The sequence below is a fragment of the Sceloporus undulatus genome, chromosome 3, assembly GCF_019175285.1.
Source record: "Sceloporus undulatus isolate JIND9_A2432 ecotype Alabama chromosome 3, SceUnd_v1.1, whole genome shotgun sequence".
In the NCBI taxonomy this organism is placed as follows: Eukaryota; Metazoa; Chordata; class Lepidosauria; order Squamata; family Phrynosomatidae; genus Sceloporus; species Sceloporus undulatus.
This window is the reverse complement of record NC_056524.1, coordinates 46,479,133-46,496,328: the sequence shown is the minus strand read 5'-3', so window position 1 is coordinate 46,496,328 and position 17,196 is coordinate 46,479,133. Positions and strand designations below refer to the sequence as shown.

Sequence of the window (17,196 nt, the reverse complement as noted above, 5' to 3'; positions counted from 1 at the left end):
AAAGGTATCTCACTTATGCACAGGTGATTCAGACCTTTGAAAAGTATTCCTCTGAAGCCAGTGGCCAATAAACTGCTGAACATTTTCATTCACTTCTTGGGCTCCATGTTTTTGTCTTTTTGAAATATCTGCAATACCCAGAGCACATGGAAGCCACCCTGGGATTGTGCTGAGGACACCTAAGATGGCTCTTTACTGGCCCAAATTGGATTGGGATTGCACGCATCTGTTTGCTGTGGGTCTGGAGCAAGGCAGCTCCGAGGCAACCCCAATCCACCCATTTTGGGCAGTCTATTTCACCCCTTTGGCTTCTTGCCATGTTTAAACTTTGAATATTTTTATAAATTTTGATCAACAATGAGCAGAAACAGAATTTTCTCACATTCCTAAGAATCAGCAAATCTATTAGTTTTGATTTCTTGCACACCTTACAAATGCAGGTAAATTTTGCTCAGAAATGAACTGAAATAAAAAAATATAATTTATTTCTAGGGGCAATGAAGAGAGGCCCAATGGGGGTGGCAGTGGGGCACCTGGACTCTGGAAGCTAATGCATGAAGCCAGGTGCCAGTTAGATCCCCTCCATCCCTAATTGGATGTGGAACAAAAAAACCCCAAAGCCACAAATTATGGAATAAGGGGCTGTAAAGTCTGGCCAAAAGGGCCAGCATCAGGATGGAGTGCTTCCAAGCCGTCGTCTCTGCCGTCGTCTCTGCCCCCAAGCCACTGTAACGCTGCCCATCCAACCAGATGGCGGGAAGCATAGGAATTTTTCTGTGGTGCAGCATTTATACATGCTGTGCTGAAGAAACGGTAAAGAAAAACTACTGTCACAGTAAGGGCAGCTTTTTGCTGGCTCAAATAGGAGCAGTATTTTGCTGCTTCTTTTTCAGCCGGCAAACCACTGGATCAGGGCTACAGTGTGCGGTTGCTGTGGCCCCAATCCAATGCTCAAAGGTGTTGCGTTAATCCACCCCTTTACAGCTGTCTGTTTCGGCCCCATGTTAAATAAAGATTAGAGATTAGATCTGTGCTTCATTATACTACATTTTATTTGACCTTTGATAATATGCTAAATTATTGCTAATATTGATAAAATGAGTGCAAATAAACAGTGTGAACACAAATGTGAAAATCATTGTATTCATTTAGAAACTGAAATGTGGTGACTTACAGCTAAATAATACTTTTGGTTTTCTTCATAAATATATTGGAAAGACCTATGAAAAAAACAGGAAAGCATCTGATGTGGTGCTGTCTAATAATGCTGTCTAATATTTCAGCATGACCAAAGCATGAGTGGAGTAATTACTGACAGAAGAAAATTATGGTGGTGTGGTAGGGGGACCAGTGAATAAAGAAGATTCAAGAGTCTATTGGTTAGAAGAATGTATAAAAAACAGAAGAAGGTGGTTAGTGAGATTAGAGACAGCAAGATGACAGATAATATACAAAGGATGGTAGGTAGGACAGACATTTAAGAATGGAGTCCATATAGCTGGGCTTGATTATGAATTATCAGATTTCTTATACTTTATCAAATGACTACTTGTTCTGGATATTATGATTCATAAATATACGCTTACTGATTAAGCAGTTAACATAAGCAGATGACATATGTCAGGATTGTCCATGACATAATATTTCCAAATTCTCTATATGGTTGTAAAGGCTGGACAGTCAGTGAAGAATGCTGACAGGAAGAACATCAAATCATTTGAAATATGGTGCGGGAGGAGAGTTTTATGGATACCATAAACTGCCAAAAAGACAAATAAATGGGTCCCAGAGCAAATAAATCCTGAATTTTCTCTAGAAACTAAAATGACAAAACTGGGTTTTGGACCCAAGATTATCATATGTTGGATGTTTCCTGAGATGGCATGGCTCATAAGAAAATACAATGGTGCTTGGAAAGGTAGGAGGCAGATCAAGAAAGCCACAGCCTTGAGTCTGCAAGACCTGTGGAGGGCTGCTGATAACAGAGTGACATGGAAGTTTCTCATTCATAAGGTCGCTATAGGTCAGAGCTGACTTAATTGCAATTAACAACAACAAATTACTGATGTAAATACCTATGTTCTGATCCGAGTGGATTTTGTGGCTAGCATATTTCACCTTAAACATTGGCTTTTTTTTATACAGACATCACCACCATCATGATTTATTTGTGCGATACTCTCCTCAGTTAATCCTGCCATTATGTGCTCTATAAGAGTGGGCCATGTAACTGTAATTAACCAAGGAGTTTATCACACTACAGTCTTAAAATGTTGCTATTCCACTTTAACTGCTCTGGGTGTCTCCTGTTGCATTCTGCAGTTTGTAGTTTAGTGAGGCCTAAGACCTCTCTGACTGAATATTCTAAATTTCCCTCTCTAAACTGCAAATCCCAGATTGCAAGAGGAGGCAGCCGGAGCAGCTAAAGTGGAATAGATAAAGATGCTTTAAGAGTGTAGTGCAATAATCTCCCAAGTTACCAAAGTTTAAAAGAAGGTTATAATCAAATATACAGTCCACAAATGTCTTTCAACTTCTACCCATTCTACAAAAAGTTCAGAACATACAGACTGTGAAAACCTGTCAAATCTTTGATAGAAATTTGGTTCCTCACAGATAATTACACACTATCTGCATGACTTAGATTGGAGAACAGATCTTTGGTTTACAGGTAAATCACAAAAGCTGCTAGTGCCAAGCACTAAGCAGGAATTGAAATAAGTTGCAAATATGCCTTGAGGAATAACTTAGTAAATTCTGGAGACAAAAGCCAATTGTGACTCATACATTTGCCACTTACTTCAGCTCATGAGGATTCTCAGAACTAGTCCTAAGTGTATCATTATCAAAAAATGCTACATTCCAGATCAAGCTCAGAACAGAAGATATAGCCAAGCAAATGGACCTTAAGGCAGTTTAAGATGTCTCCAGGGTCTCTTACTGCAAAAAACACATATAATTTTTGAAAAGCACTTTGAAATTGTAAATTACAACAATTTAGTTGGGGCTTTTACAACCCGCAGATTTTAGGGCCCTGTTTTATGGATGAGAAGATACAAATGTATGTACCCTTATAAATTCAACTGCTTCTTATCTTATGATTAGTAGTTTTTAGATTTCTCTAAGAAATAACTTGCTTCAGCATCACCTTGCCTTACACATTTTGTTGGTTTAAATCTGCTTCATGTTGGTAAGCCATTAGTGATACATTTGTTGGGACAGGGTGTGAAGCAAATTTTCATTTAGCTATAATGAAGTATACCTCCTTTTTGTCTTGGTCACATTTCTTTGTGCCTTATGATTCATGTGTAGAGCTGGGCTGCACTTGTGTATGCAAGAACCTGGGAGAAAGACAGAATAAAATTAATGGTACTTACTTCTAAGTAGAGACAGGCTGGGATGCAATGATGTACTTTTGCTGGAATCTATTAATTTTTTGCAGATGAAAACTGGACCTCCTCCCACTTTTGAGTGGTACTTAAAATGTGTCCAATGGGTTTCCTAAACTTCTAGAGCAGATTTTTAGGGCACTGGTGGTGGTGGTGCAGGAGCTGAAGGAGGGAATCCCCATCCCATTCTAATGGAAAAAGCCAAAACAATAAATAAAAAATCCACAGGAGTTACACTGTCGGATCTTAGCTATGCATCAGACATGATGTTAGGCTTCAATTTCTATATGCATTTTTCTGGGAATAAGACCTATTGGACATAGTTTTAGGTACTTTTGAAAAAAGTGGCAGTCCAACAACTTACTAAAAACACTTAACAAAAGACATCCTCTACTTTCCAAAGCTTTCTCTTTCAAGCCTGGATATAACATGCTATTAGTAACAATGCCAGTCATTCCATTTACAGTTTAAGTAGAGAAGGATTATTTTGTTCTCCTCCATGCATTCTTGTGGAATTGCTATTTGTTATATAAGAAGCAATACTTGTTTATTACACAAAGATGCTCCACCACAAATGTTAGCCTCTGACAACATAATTCAAAAATTGAGTTGTTTCTAATGTTTAAAAAAACTGGCATGTAAGTCATTGGGACCAAATGGCTTTTCTACAACTCTACTAGCAGTCTGAAAGGTTTTCCAGTACTTTTAATAGGTTTCTAAACACTGTGCATGAATCTCATAGAATCATAGAGCTGGAAGAGACCACAAGGGCCATTCAGTCCAACCCCCTGCCATGCAGGAACTCACAATCAAAGCATGCCTGACAGATGGCCATCCAGCATCTGTTTAAAGACCTCCAAGAAAAGAGACTCCACCACCCTCCGAGGGAATGTGTTCTACTGTCTAACAGCTCTTACTATCAGGATGTTTCTCCTAATGTTGGGGTGGAGTATCTTTTCCTGCAGCTTGCCTCTATTGTTTCGGGTCCTATTCTCTGGAGCAGCAGAAAACAAGCTTGCTCCATCCATTCAAATATTTAAACAAGGGTATCATATCACCTCTCAGCCATCTCTTCCCAAGGCTAAACATACCCAGCTCCCTAAGTCTCTCCTCATAAGGCATGGTTTCTACACCGTTCACCATTTTGGTTACCCTCCTTTGGACACACTCCAGTTTCTCAACACCCTTTATGAATTGTGGTGCCCAGAACTGGACACAGTATTCTAGGTGAGGCCTGACGAAAGCAGAATAGAGAGCATTATTACTTCCTTTGATCTAGATATTAGATTTCTATTGATGCAATCTAGAATCGCATTGGCCCTTTCAGCTGCCACATCACACTGTTGACTCATGTTCAACTTGTGGTTTACTTGGACTCCTAGATCTATTTCACATGCAGTCTCATTCAGCCAGGTGTCCCCCATCTTATATCTGTGCATTGCATTTTAGCTTTGGCCCAGTTTTCTAGTTTATTCAGGTCATTTTGAATTTTGATCCTGTCCTCTGGGGATACTCCTTCTAATTTGGTGTCATCTGCAAATTTGGTAAGTATATCCCCAATTCTGTCATCCAATTCATTGATAAAGATGGGCCTAGGACAGATCCTTGTGGGAACCCACTGGTCACTTCTCTCCAGGATGAAGAGGAGCCATTGCTGAGCAACCTTTTGGTTCAGCCAGTCAACCAATTACAAATCCATGTAACAGTTACGTTGTCTAGCCCTCATTTCACTAGCTTGTTTGCAAGAATGTCAGGGGAACCCTGTCAAAAGCCTTACTGAAATCAAGATATACTATATTCACAGCATTCCCTTCATCTACCAAACTGGCAATTTTCAAAGAGAGAGAGAGAGTCTGGCATGATTTGTTTCTCTGAAACCCATGTTGACTTTTTGTGATTATGGAATTGCCTTCTAAATGTTCACAGTCTCTTTGTTTAATCATCTGCTCCAGAATATTTCCTGGTATTGATGTCAGACTAACTGGACGATGATTGTTGGCATCTTCTTTTCTCCTTTTTTTGAAAATAGGGACAATGTTTGCCTTCCTCCAGTCCGAGATTATATTTACCCATTCTTTTAACACCCTTGGGTGTAGGTCATCTGGTCCTGGATACTTAAATTCATTTAGACTAGCCAGGTATTCCTGTACTATTTCTTTACTTATTCTGTGTTGCATTTCCCTTATTGTGTCCTCTGCTCCATCTTCCTCAGGTTGAGCACCCTTTTCCTTTTCTGAGAACACTGAGGCAAAGAAGGTGTTGAGTAATGCCTTTTCTTTGTCCCCTGTTAGCATTTTGCCAACTTCTCCATGTAGTCACCCTACCATTTCCTTCTCCTTTTTGCTGTGAACATACCCCAAAAATCCTTTTTTTATTGTTCTTAACCTCTCTAGCGAGCCTGAGCTCATTCTGCGCTTTAGCTTTTCTGACTTTACCCCTACACAGGCTTGCTATTTGTTTGAATTCTTCTTTGGTGACAACCCCCCCCCCCTTTTCCCATTTCTTATACATGCCTCATTTGAAACTTAGCTCCATTGAAAGTTCTTTAGTCATCCATCCTGGTTTCTTGAGACACCTCCCAATTTGTCTTCCTCATTGGAACAGTTTGAAATTTTGCCTTCAGTATCTACCTTTTGAGAAACTCATATCTATCCTGAACTCCCTTCTCTTTTAGTATTCCTGACCATGGGATCACGCCCAGTATTTCTCTAAGTTTACTGAAATCAGCTTTCCTAAACTCTAGAATGTGTGTCTGACTATGCCTGGCTTCTCGTTTCCAATGTATAACAAACTCCAGGAGAACATGGTAACTCTACACATACTTTGCTTCTAGTCCAATTATCATATTGTCTATTAATAATTTCTTTAGCAATTTAAACATGTTAACACCTTCAAACTTCCTAGGTATGGACCCCAAACTGGTTTTTGAATTGTTGCCTGGACTTTCCTCCCCACCACTTTTTTTTTAAAAGTAGCAACTATATTTATTTCTCTCCACTCTCACAGTAGTTTACTATGGCGTGTTACAGACCGCCCATTTTGGGCGGTCTGCCGCCACCACCGGTTGCTGCGTCCGGGAACCTCAGCGGCCAAACTGCGCGGTTCCCGGGCGCAGCCAGAAAGAAGCGCTGAAATGGCGCTTCTTCCTGGTCCTCGGAAGTGGCGCCGCAAGGTGCGATTCATGCACTCACGGCACCACTTCCGGTGCATGACATCTGGACGCTGCACGTCCACAACGTCAAAATGGTGGCACCCATCTGTATGTGGCGCCACCATTTTGACATAGTCATTATGCACGAGGGGCAAGGTGCGTCAAGAAGCGCCGCCCCTCACGCGTAACGATGGCACCCCATAGGGCCCGTTCGGAACGCACCTCTGAGTGGTATTTATACCCTCCTTTCTCTCAAAATAGAATTCAAATTAAATACTGTCTCAAGGATCCTGTTGAACTGAGAAGAAATAGATGCTTTGAATAATAAGATAAAATAATCTGAATTGACTTCTTAATGTAAAATGGGCTGGGCTGCAAGTCACCATACATCAACAACATTTATTTGGGTGGTCTTGCAGACCCTACCATTCCCCCAATGAAAAATTCCCCAATCCCTTGATGAAAACATTTATGGGATTTGTATCAGGTTTCCATTCAAAAAACTCACATTCTGTAGCAATTTTGGTACACTCCCCATGGTTTCAAACCCAGGATAGGCCTTTAATTAAAAAGGAAATAATCTGGAATGGGAGCTTAAATTCACTTCCAGGTAAAGAAATATCCCTACTGGGCCTACGTAAAGGGCCTGGGGGAACAGAGCATATAGATTGTGTTTTAAATTTTGAAAGGGAAAAAATGGATTAAACATGTCATGAATGTGGAACATGGCAGGCAGTGGGTGCAACATGCGTATAGCTCCACCTAGGTCCTTTAGGGAGCCAATGCAGCCCCTCAACCCCAGGCAATTCCTTACATCACTACATAAACAAGAACAAGACCAAATAAAACAAACAAACAATCCAGAAGTAGAAAGAACAGTGTCATTACCTGAAGTAGTAAATTAGATGCAATACTACACAAGAAGTAACCTTTTTTTTGTACGTTCCTATTTTCTATTCTGACAGTTCATTTTAATCAAAGGAAACCATGCTTTCTCCAAGCAAAGCAAAAGGAAAGTAAGCATTAGTTTTTGTTTTTTGCTTTAACTGATTTTATTTCTGTAAAAGATCAGTCACAAAGTGTCCGCCTTTGTTTTGCTAATGACTGACACTAAAAGGCTACATAATTGTAGAAAATGTCAAGCTTTCATTTGGTCATGATGTGACATTCTTGTTAACAGTTATATAAATAGGGTCTAAATATTATTACTGCCCTCAATTTCTTTAAATAGCAAATGGGTTGAGTAATTTATTTGACACATAGTAATTTCATAGTAGAGAGAGAGAATAAGAGGCAGCCACAGCTTCATCATGCCTAGGCCCAGGAGCAGATGAAAAGCCCTTCATCCATCCTAACTGCCATTGCCCTGGCCTTGGAGGGAGAGAAGAACCAGCAGTATCTGTTGGACCTAATCTCATTCTCATTCCCTTCTCCTTGGGCTAGTCAACATGAAAGTGTGTTATGCAAACGGGTGCAGAAACCATTCAATTGTTTTCACTTCTCTGGAACACATTCCTGCCAATTTACATCTATGCATATTCTTTCAGTCACATACAGCATCATTGTAAATTAAAATGGTGGTCAGGAAGGAGGTGTCTGAAAATTATTTGCATCTGTAAGTAGCTGGATGCTGCACATTATTATTACTTTTGGCTGTCACTCAAAGGATGTGGACATATGCATGTTGGCTTCAATTTTCACCTATTCCCACTTGTGTTGTCATCAAAGTAAGCTTTGGGATGCTGCATGGCTATTGCTGCAAGCCATGACTGTAGCTTTAAATAAGTTTTTGATCAAAAATGTAGTATTAACATCTTCTCTTAAAACAATAAAACATATAAAACCTTCATTGGAGTTTAGATGAACAACTTGTGAACTATTCCCTCTCCTCTTCTCTCCTTACAGGTTAGCATTGTACTTTGCTCCAATCATCTTCTATCTGAATTCTTAGGTTATTGTATATTCCAAACGTGTAAACAATATTTATTTATTAATATCATTAGCCCCTCCTCCTCCCTTGAGGGACTCTCAATCAAAGCATACCCAACAGATGGCCATCCAGCCTCTGTTTAAAGACCTCTAAGGAAGGAGACTTCACTACACTCCGAGGGAGTGCATTCCACTGTCGAACAGTCCTTACTGTCAGGAAGTTCCTCCTAATGTTGAGGTGGAATCTCTTTTCCTGTAGCTTGCATCCATTGTTCCGGGTCCTGTTCTCTGGAGCAGCAGAAAACAAGCTTGCTCCCTCCTTAATGTGACATCCCTTCAAATATTTAAACAGGGCTATCATATCATCTCTTAACCTTCTCTTCTCCAGGCTAAACGTCACCAGCTCCCTGAGTCTTTTCTCATAAGACATGGTTTCCAGACCCTTCACCATTTTAGTCACCCTCCTTTGGACACACTCTAGTTTTTCAATGTCCTTTTTGAATTATGGTGTCCAGAACTGGACACAATATTCCATGTGGGGCCTGACCCACTCCATGCCATAATAACTGTTAGGACAAGTTTTCCATAGTTTAAAGTTTTTTGTCAGCACTGCATAGCTAGGGATCGTTAACTTTTAAATACCCATCATCTTTGATAATGGGACAAAGAAAGTATTAAATATGGAAATTGGGTACCAGTTTCAAATGGCTAGTTTCAGTCTGAAAAAATTTATAAAAATGCTGTAAAATGCCAAGAAGAATAGGCAAACCATATATGCATATACTAGCTAACATCAACAACAACAACAACAAAAACACCCCCAAAGAAATCTGTTAGCGGTAACACCGATCCACCTGCCCATCTGCTTGCCCTCTGCTGGAATGTACTGCCATGTGAAGGCATGCAAATTGGTAACACATCCAATAATGCACAGCTTTGCAAAAACTCCAGTAAAAGCCACAAATCTATTTTCTGTGGATTTTGAGGAGTGTTTTGCCCACTCCCAAGTCAGAATGCTCTTGAATTATGTGTAGCTGGATCATATTCTATTTGGATTTTATATGAAAGATATTAATCATTTAGACTGGCCTCTTGTGTGTCTTGTCTTACTTAGATTGTAAACCTGAGGCCTGGGAACTGTCACATTAAGCTGCTCTGAAAGCCTTTATGGCTGCAGAACAAAGTATAAATACTCAAAATAAATAAAATAAATAATATTAAATATTCTGATTTATGGGCTTATTGTATGGGCATTTCAGTTGCAATTATAGTACTTGCTGGAATGCTGGGAAAACAGCATTGCTGTATATATTTTACTCAGTAAACCAGTGAAATGTATTTTGAAAGCAGTTCTGTGAGAAAGGTGGCATATAAATAAATAAGTAGTGGTTTGAATGTTGGGCTACAACGCTGGAGACCACAGTTTAAATTCCTACTCAGCTAAGAAATCCCACTGGGTTACCTTAGGCAAGTTACATTCTGTCAGCTGCAGAGGAAGGCGAAGGCATGGGCCCTCTGAACAATCTTGCCAAGAAAACTCCATCATAAATTCACCTTAGGTTTGCCATAAGTAAAAAATGACTTGAAGGTGCACACAAGAACAACAATATATCACTCTATGTGACCAATTTTGAGATGATCTTTAAATGATATTGCCTTTTCACATGAAACATTGAGTTTAAAAATGAACACTGTGACATATAGAGGAGGTTCAACATATGGATAAATTTAATGTGAAAACCATCCTCTAGCTCTACCCAAATCTCTGACTCAATCTGTACACACCTATGAAGACAATTCAAATGGTTAGACAGTCCTACCAAGGATTCTTTAGGAACATGACCTATATAGCCTTAATACAGGGAGATGGAATATATCAATTCAGTAACCACCAATACGTGGGAAAAATAAATTGCTAACATAAACTTTAATGAGCTATATTTCTCTTCATCCCCGAATAAAATCCTGTGGGCCTCCCTCCTCTTCCGTGGCCAAGAGGTTGGGCTATGGGGCTTTTTTGCCTGTTATTTTTATTGCTTGTGTGTTGGCTTTGGATGTATTTGTATTTTAATGTATTGTGTACTGATGTTTTAACTTTTGCTGTAAGCCGCCCTGATCGCAGGAAGGAGCGGGATATAAATAAAAGCTTTATTATTATTTATTATTATTGTACCCGATGTAGTGGACCGTACTCCCCAAAGGTTACGATAGAAATTTATTTTTTCCAGTTATTCTCAAAGATGTTACTGGATTACATTGTTATGCTAAAAAAAAGACTAACATAATTATCTCTTTGAAAACTACTCAGTTATATGATTAAGGTGTTTTAATCCTAATCTGAATGATATATTAATAACAAAGTTCTTTACTAGTGAGGTTTCTGTGAAAATTTATCTGTTGGCTGCATTCCTTCAAGAACTGGAACAGACTTCTTTCTGCATTGATACATCTGATGTAAAGTTTATTTTGAAATATAAAGTAAACAAAAAACCTCAACAAATCTCATTCAAAATCGTAGCAAACACATTAAAAATATATTACATAGTATTAAATTTTGGGGAAACAATGTGTAAGGTCTGACCAGAACATAACTGACATAGCCATTTCATGTCAATAAGATTTTTAATATAGATTCAGCCTCATGTTGTTAATGAAATGGATGTCATGTAACAAAACACAGCTAGAAAGGAGAAAAGAGACAAAAGTCTAATATTGCAGGTCCTTTTTCTAAAATGCACTGTGTGATTTATAAACATAGACACAGATATTCTAATTTGTTTGGGACCAAACAGAGCTTGTCAGGAATAACAGAGAGAGAGAGAGAGAGAGAGAGAGAGAGAGAGCACAACAGAACAGCAGCAAGAAATTTGAAATAAGGGCTGGAAGGGAGAGAATACTGAGTGAAATGAGGAAAACAATGAACATTTTTTATTCAGTGCTCCATTCATAATCCTATTATTTTATATAACAAAACCTGAATTTAAAAGCAATAATGTTTGGAAGCCAAAGAAGATATATTGTGTTGACAGCTATATTTGTTGTATTAAGCTGGGAGGTCAAAAGATGTGTGTGGGTGTTTGGTATCAGCTTCTCTCCCGTTCATCGAGTCTCTTCTTCACACTTTCTTCTCCACTATTTTGACTGCACACAAAAATCCATCAGTGATATATTTATTGCCCAATTGAAATGCACAATATACTTGTTGCAAGCTTGTATTTGTTATATATTTATATTTCTTAACTGGCCAACACAGCTACCCCTGAATGTATTCTGACTGCGTTAGTGAGAAAAAGACCTGGAGTGATGAACAGCACTGAGGAAAGGCAGAAAAAGTGAATCAGGGCAGCTCACTTTGCCAGCCCACAAAAATGAAAGGTGTTTTTAGGCTTAAAGATTGAACAAAGATTTTGCTTTGTTCCGCTCGTTCCGCACAGGCGTAAAGTACATCCCCAGGACATACTAAGGTTAGGAAAGGGCTTGCTTTACGCACACCCCTAACCCTAGTACATCCTGGGGACGTACAAAATGGCAGCACCCTTTCTACACGGGCACTGCCATCTTGACATAGTGGACACTTAGTGTCTGCACGTCGCGTGGCGCTAATGATGCTGCGAGTGTGCCACTGGCACCTTGCGGCATCATTAGCGCACCACAAGAAGAAGCGCCATTTTGGTGATTCTTTTTTGTGGTGCTGGGGAGCCTTGCGGTTTGGCTGCTGGGGCCCTTTGGTGCCGCTAATGACGGCGGCGGCAGACCACCGCTTTCAGGTGGTCTGTATCGCGCCAAAGTTTCAAATTTGGAAATGAATGCCGCATTGGGAAAAATGCTCTTTCATTTCCAGAACATTCCTGTTTTCTCTGAATTTTGAAGCAAATGGGTGCAAGAGAGGTTGCAAATGTCATATATAAAATACACAAAGAAATACAAAAAACAAACAAAACAAAACCCTGCAATACTTGGGGAAAAAAACCCTCCTCAAGGCCACGTTGCATGACAGCAAAGCCCAAGCTAGTTCAACCCTCTGTTCATATAGTGGTCAGTCAGCTGCCTAAGGGAAGGCCTTAAGTAAGACATGAATGCACTTGCATTTTCCATCTCATGTTCCCCAGCAACTGATATATGGAGAAATACTACTTCTGATACTCAAGGCAATATGTTGTCATTTTGATTAGCAGCTACTGATGGCTCCATCATCCTTGAAGCTATTCAGTTCCCTTTTAAATCCATTCAGGTTGATTGCTATAACCACCTTATATGACAGTGAATTTCACTGTTTAATTTTGCTGTGTAAAAAAGTACTTTCTTTTACGCAATCTGAATCGCCCACTATTTAGCTTTAGTAGATGATCCCAGTTTCTAGTGTTCTGGTATTCCACATTCAAGATTCTAATATTGCAAGAGAGGGAGAAATGGCTTTCTCTATTTTCTACATATCATGAATAATTTTATGCACCTCTATAATGGTGCCGCATGGTATAGTGGTTTGTGCACTGGACTATGATGCTGGAGGCAACTTGGTGATCTTGTACAAGTCACACTTTCTCAGCCACAGACTATTGAAATGAGAAATCCTCTCTGAAGAAACTTGCCAAGAAAACCCCATTGTGGCCTTAGGGTCACCATAAATCAGAAATGACTTGCGCTTCAGCTCCTTATTTTCCCCACTTTGCAGCATTAGTTTAGTTAATGGTATTTCCTGTGTCTTCAGCAGTTAAGACAAAAGAAAAGAATTCATTCCACTTCTCATAGGGATGCAAAGAATATTCAAACATATTTTGAAAAAAGTTGAAAAACATGTTTTCCAAGAGCTGAGAAACTCTGGTAAGAGAAATTCTGGACTGATGAGAATCTTTGTAGTCTGGGATTTATCCTGTGCAAAATTTGTATGCGATTGTTTTGCCCAGAAAACAGCATTTTCTGTTTAGGAAATAGCATTTTCTATTTGAAAAACGTTTCATGCAGAAATATTAATTCCTGAATAGAAAATGCTGTAAAATTGGATTTATTCTGAGTAAAATTTGCACTTGGTTCATTTATTGCACTGGCAACAAAACAGTTATTTCTGCACAGCATTTTCTGTTCAGGAAACAAAAGTTTCTATTTGAAAAATGTTTCATGCAGACATAATAATTCCTGAATAGAAAATGGTGTAAAACTGGATTTATTTTGTATAACATTTGCACATCATTCATATGTATAGAAAACAGCATTTTCTGTGCAAAAAGCAGCATTCTCTTTGTAGGAGTCAATATTCTTGCATCAAAATATTCTTTTTCTGCACAGAAATGCTATAGTAGGGGATTTTTTTAGTGTAAAAGTTGAACATGGTTGATTTGCAACAAACACAGTGTTTTCTGCTCATAAATTAATATTTCTGCATTGAAAGATTACTTTCCATGCAGAAAATGCTCCTTTCGGCACAAAACATTAATGTGCAAATTTAGAGAAGAATAATTTCTACAATGCAAATAGCTTTTGAAAACTGCATGGTTTTTGAATACTTTCTCACAGCAGGAAGAAAATTGCTGTAATTGCTTATTGCTTATTGAGAAGAAATTTAACAAAGAATTACATCCCTACTTCTCTGCGATCTCCCTATCCTGCTTCAGAACTCCTTTAATTTCATTGTTATCCATTAGCCCAACTGCCTCCCTGCTTGGCATCTTGCTCTTAAAAATCTGAAAGAATTAAAATGAATTTGCTTTATTGTTGGCTTTGATCCTATTAGCAATATGCTAAATGATATACTTTTTTTTAGCAATATGCTAAATGATATACTTTTTTGCATCCCTGGTTTTCTGCTTGCATTTCCTTTGTGTAAGTCTGTGGTCTTTTAATTTCACCTCATTTGGCTAAGACTTCCAGTTTCTGAAAACAAAAATGATCTCTAACAGCTTCTTTCACATTCCTCATTAACATCTTGTTGACATCTTGGATATGGTTCTTTCCTTTCTGACTTGTAGTATGTGGTTTTGAGTAGAAACTAAGCATTCCTGTGACATTTTCTACTTTTGACATTTCCTTTCAGCTTCCTTTTCACCAATCCTCTTATGTTTCCTCTCAATGTAAAATAAGATTGTTGGATGCCCTTAACACTTTCTCATTCACAAATCAATTGAATTTAATAACATGCATTGTGTTTCCTTGTTTCCACTGAATACAACCCTGTTTGCACTTACACTTGGTCTCAGCCAACACTATTTAAGATTAAACCCAGGACCACTTCTCCTCTGACTAGTTCCATGATCAGTTTTTCTATGACAGAATCATTTAGGACGTCTAGAGTTAGTTAAGACATGATGGAAAGATTTCATGCTTACATGAACTTTGTTGTGTACCTAAGAGTCATTTCCCACTTCTGGCAACCCTAAGGTGAAGCTATCACTGAGTTTTCTTGAGAAGATTTGTTCAGAGTGGATTTGTCTTTGCCTTCCTCTGAGGCTGAGCATGTGTGACTTGATGAAGGTCACCCAATGGGTTTCCATGGCCAAGGAGGGATTTGAACCTAGGTCTCCAGAGTTGTAGTCCCATGCTCAAATGACTACATCATGTTGGCTCTTTACTCTACTTTTTGAGTTAGTTTAGTGTACAGGAAGCAGAAAAGGGCAGAGTTTTATCTTACAGAACAATATCTAACAGGAAGCAACTTCTCTGCATGTAGAGGAAGGCTGCCCTGGCAGCAAAAAGGAGTAAGGGTGCGGGAATCTATAACTGAATGTTCTCTTAAAGTGTCACTGGAAAACCAACAATGACCTTTCTATTTCAGAAGTTGCACTAATTGAGAACACTTAGTCCTTTTTTCAGCTAATACATAGAAAACTTTATTAGTGAAAGTTAGAAGTCATTAGCTTGCTAAATTCAGTACTGGTGGAGGGTTGTACTCTGCTTCCAAACTCATTATTATGCACACCCATCAACTATCTTTTTAATGCAGGTGGAAATAATCTATTAGGTTAAATGGAAATCCTAAAGGGGAGTTAATCCTCACTATTTTCACAGAAGAACTGGGTTGCTAAAAGGGCAAATAAATGAGTTCTAGAGCAAATCAGGCCTTAACTCTTGCTAGAGGCCAAGATGACTAAACTGAGCCTGTTGCACTGGGACATCTCATTAGATGACATGACTCCATAGAAAAGATACTAATGTAAAAGGTACTGTAGAATGCAATAGTAAAAGAAGAAGAATACAGGACAGATGGATAGACTCAGTCAAAGAAGCCATGGCCCTGAATCTGCAACACCTGATGATAGGGTGATTTGGAGGTCCCTCATTCATAGGGTTTGCATACGTCAAAGGCAATTTGACAGTGGTTAACATCAACAAAGTAAGAATATGTCCAAATATCTGGCAACAGTACACCTCAAGGAAGAGGAAAAGTTTAATTATGTTGAACCCCAGCAAGTTTCATGGAAACAACATACCATACTAGAGTTTTGTAAAAACTGTCCCACAGCAACACCATTAATTATATTGAACCCCAGCCAATGGAGGTGGGGAAGAAAATATTAGCTAAGGACTGATATAGAGTATTTTTTCCCTCTATCAATGCATATCAATGAATGACATAATTAGTTAGTGGCTAGAAGTTTATTGTTGCTTTAAAAAGGTTACAGGATTAGTTCATTGTTTAATTAAGAGATTGCCTTATGAATGCTGAGTGCAAAGATAATTAGAATTTCACAAACATATATTTAGCAGGGGCAATTTTGTTGAGCAACGTTTTCTTTTTTATTATTTAAATTGGAGTTTCTAAAGATCCAAGCAAAAAACAACACCCCTCTCCAAAATATGTTAAATAAAAAGCAACATAATGAACATAATCAGCTGTTTTCCATTTCACTTTGCTCAGAGATTTGAAATTATCCAGTGCCTGCCTCACATATGAAAAATTGATGTGGACAAAGTATTTTAGCTTGAAGATGTGTCATTAAATTGTCACAGTCAGGGCTTCACTGAAAATCTCCAAACAGGTCCCACAATCACTCCTTTCTTTAATTCATGTGTGAATAAATAACTCACTTGCCAGCCTATAAAATATTCTGCATCTGATTAGTTGCAAGGGGAGTTCGCTTTTGAACATGTTCAGGTGCTGACCTGTTTCTATGCACATCCAAGTTAGGATATTTTTTTTAAAAAGAAAATTCCATTTGTCTTTCAAGAGCTCTGAGCAGCATGTATGGGCTTTCGAAAAGCGGGCTTAAATGTTTCTCCTGGGTTTGTAATATCCTCTGAAAAACAGCCACCACACACTGAATAGATCATGTGAATAGTCATAATGAAAGATGACAGGTAGCTAAATAATTGTTTCCCACTTACCTTGATCAATGCTAGCTCATTCTTCCTGCTGTGATTCATATGAGTTCCTGCCATCCCCTGTACAAGATATATGAATTCTTGCCTTCCCCAGTACAAGACTTGCTTAAGTCTACAATTGGCCAAAGGACCAGTCTAACAAAAACCATACTTAAAAAATAAATAAATAAAGACAAGCCTTCCAATCTGCAAACCATCTATGAGAAGGCCTTTTCCATTCCTTCACTGGGGAAAAATGAAAAACTCATGCAATAAATATATTTTTTATTTTCAAAATGCTTCTTTTTAATATGCTGATAAATAAAAGGCCTCACAGTATAGTCTCCTTTTTCGTATTCATCAGTTTTTGTTCTAGATCAGGATGGATGAAAAAAAAAACCCTTTAAATATCAAAGTGAAAACTGGTGCACAGAG

General features: G+C 38.6%; 1 protein-coding gene across 2 annotated transcripts in view; it reads right to left on the bottom strand.

The window, feature by feature from the left end:
- The window catches only part of EPHA6 (EPH receptor A6), a 264,534-nt gene extending 261,198 nt beyond the window's left edge, over positions 1–3,336 (bottom strand). For both annotated transcript variants that reach the window (XM_042460426.1, XM_042460427.1), the window contains exon 1: positions 3,263–3,336. The gene's annotated coding sequence lies outside the window, so the exon portion shown is untranslated. The remainder of the gene's footprint in view (positions 1–3,262) is intronic.
- Between the last annotated feature and the right edge of the window lie 13,860 nt (positions 3,337–17,196).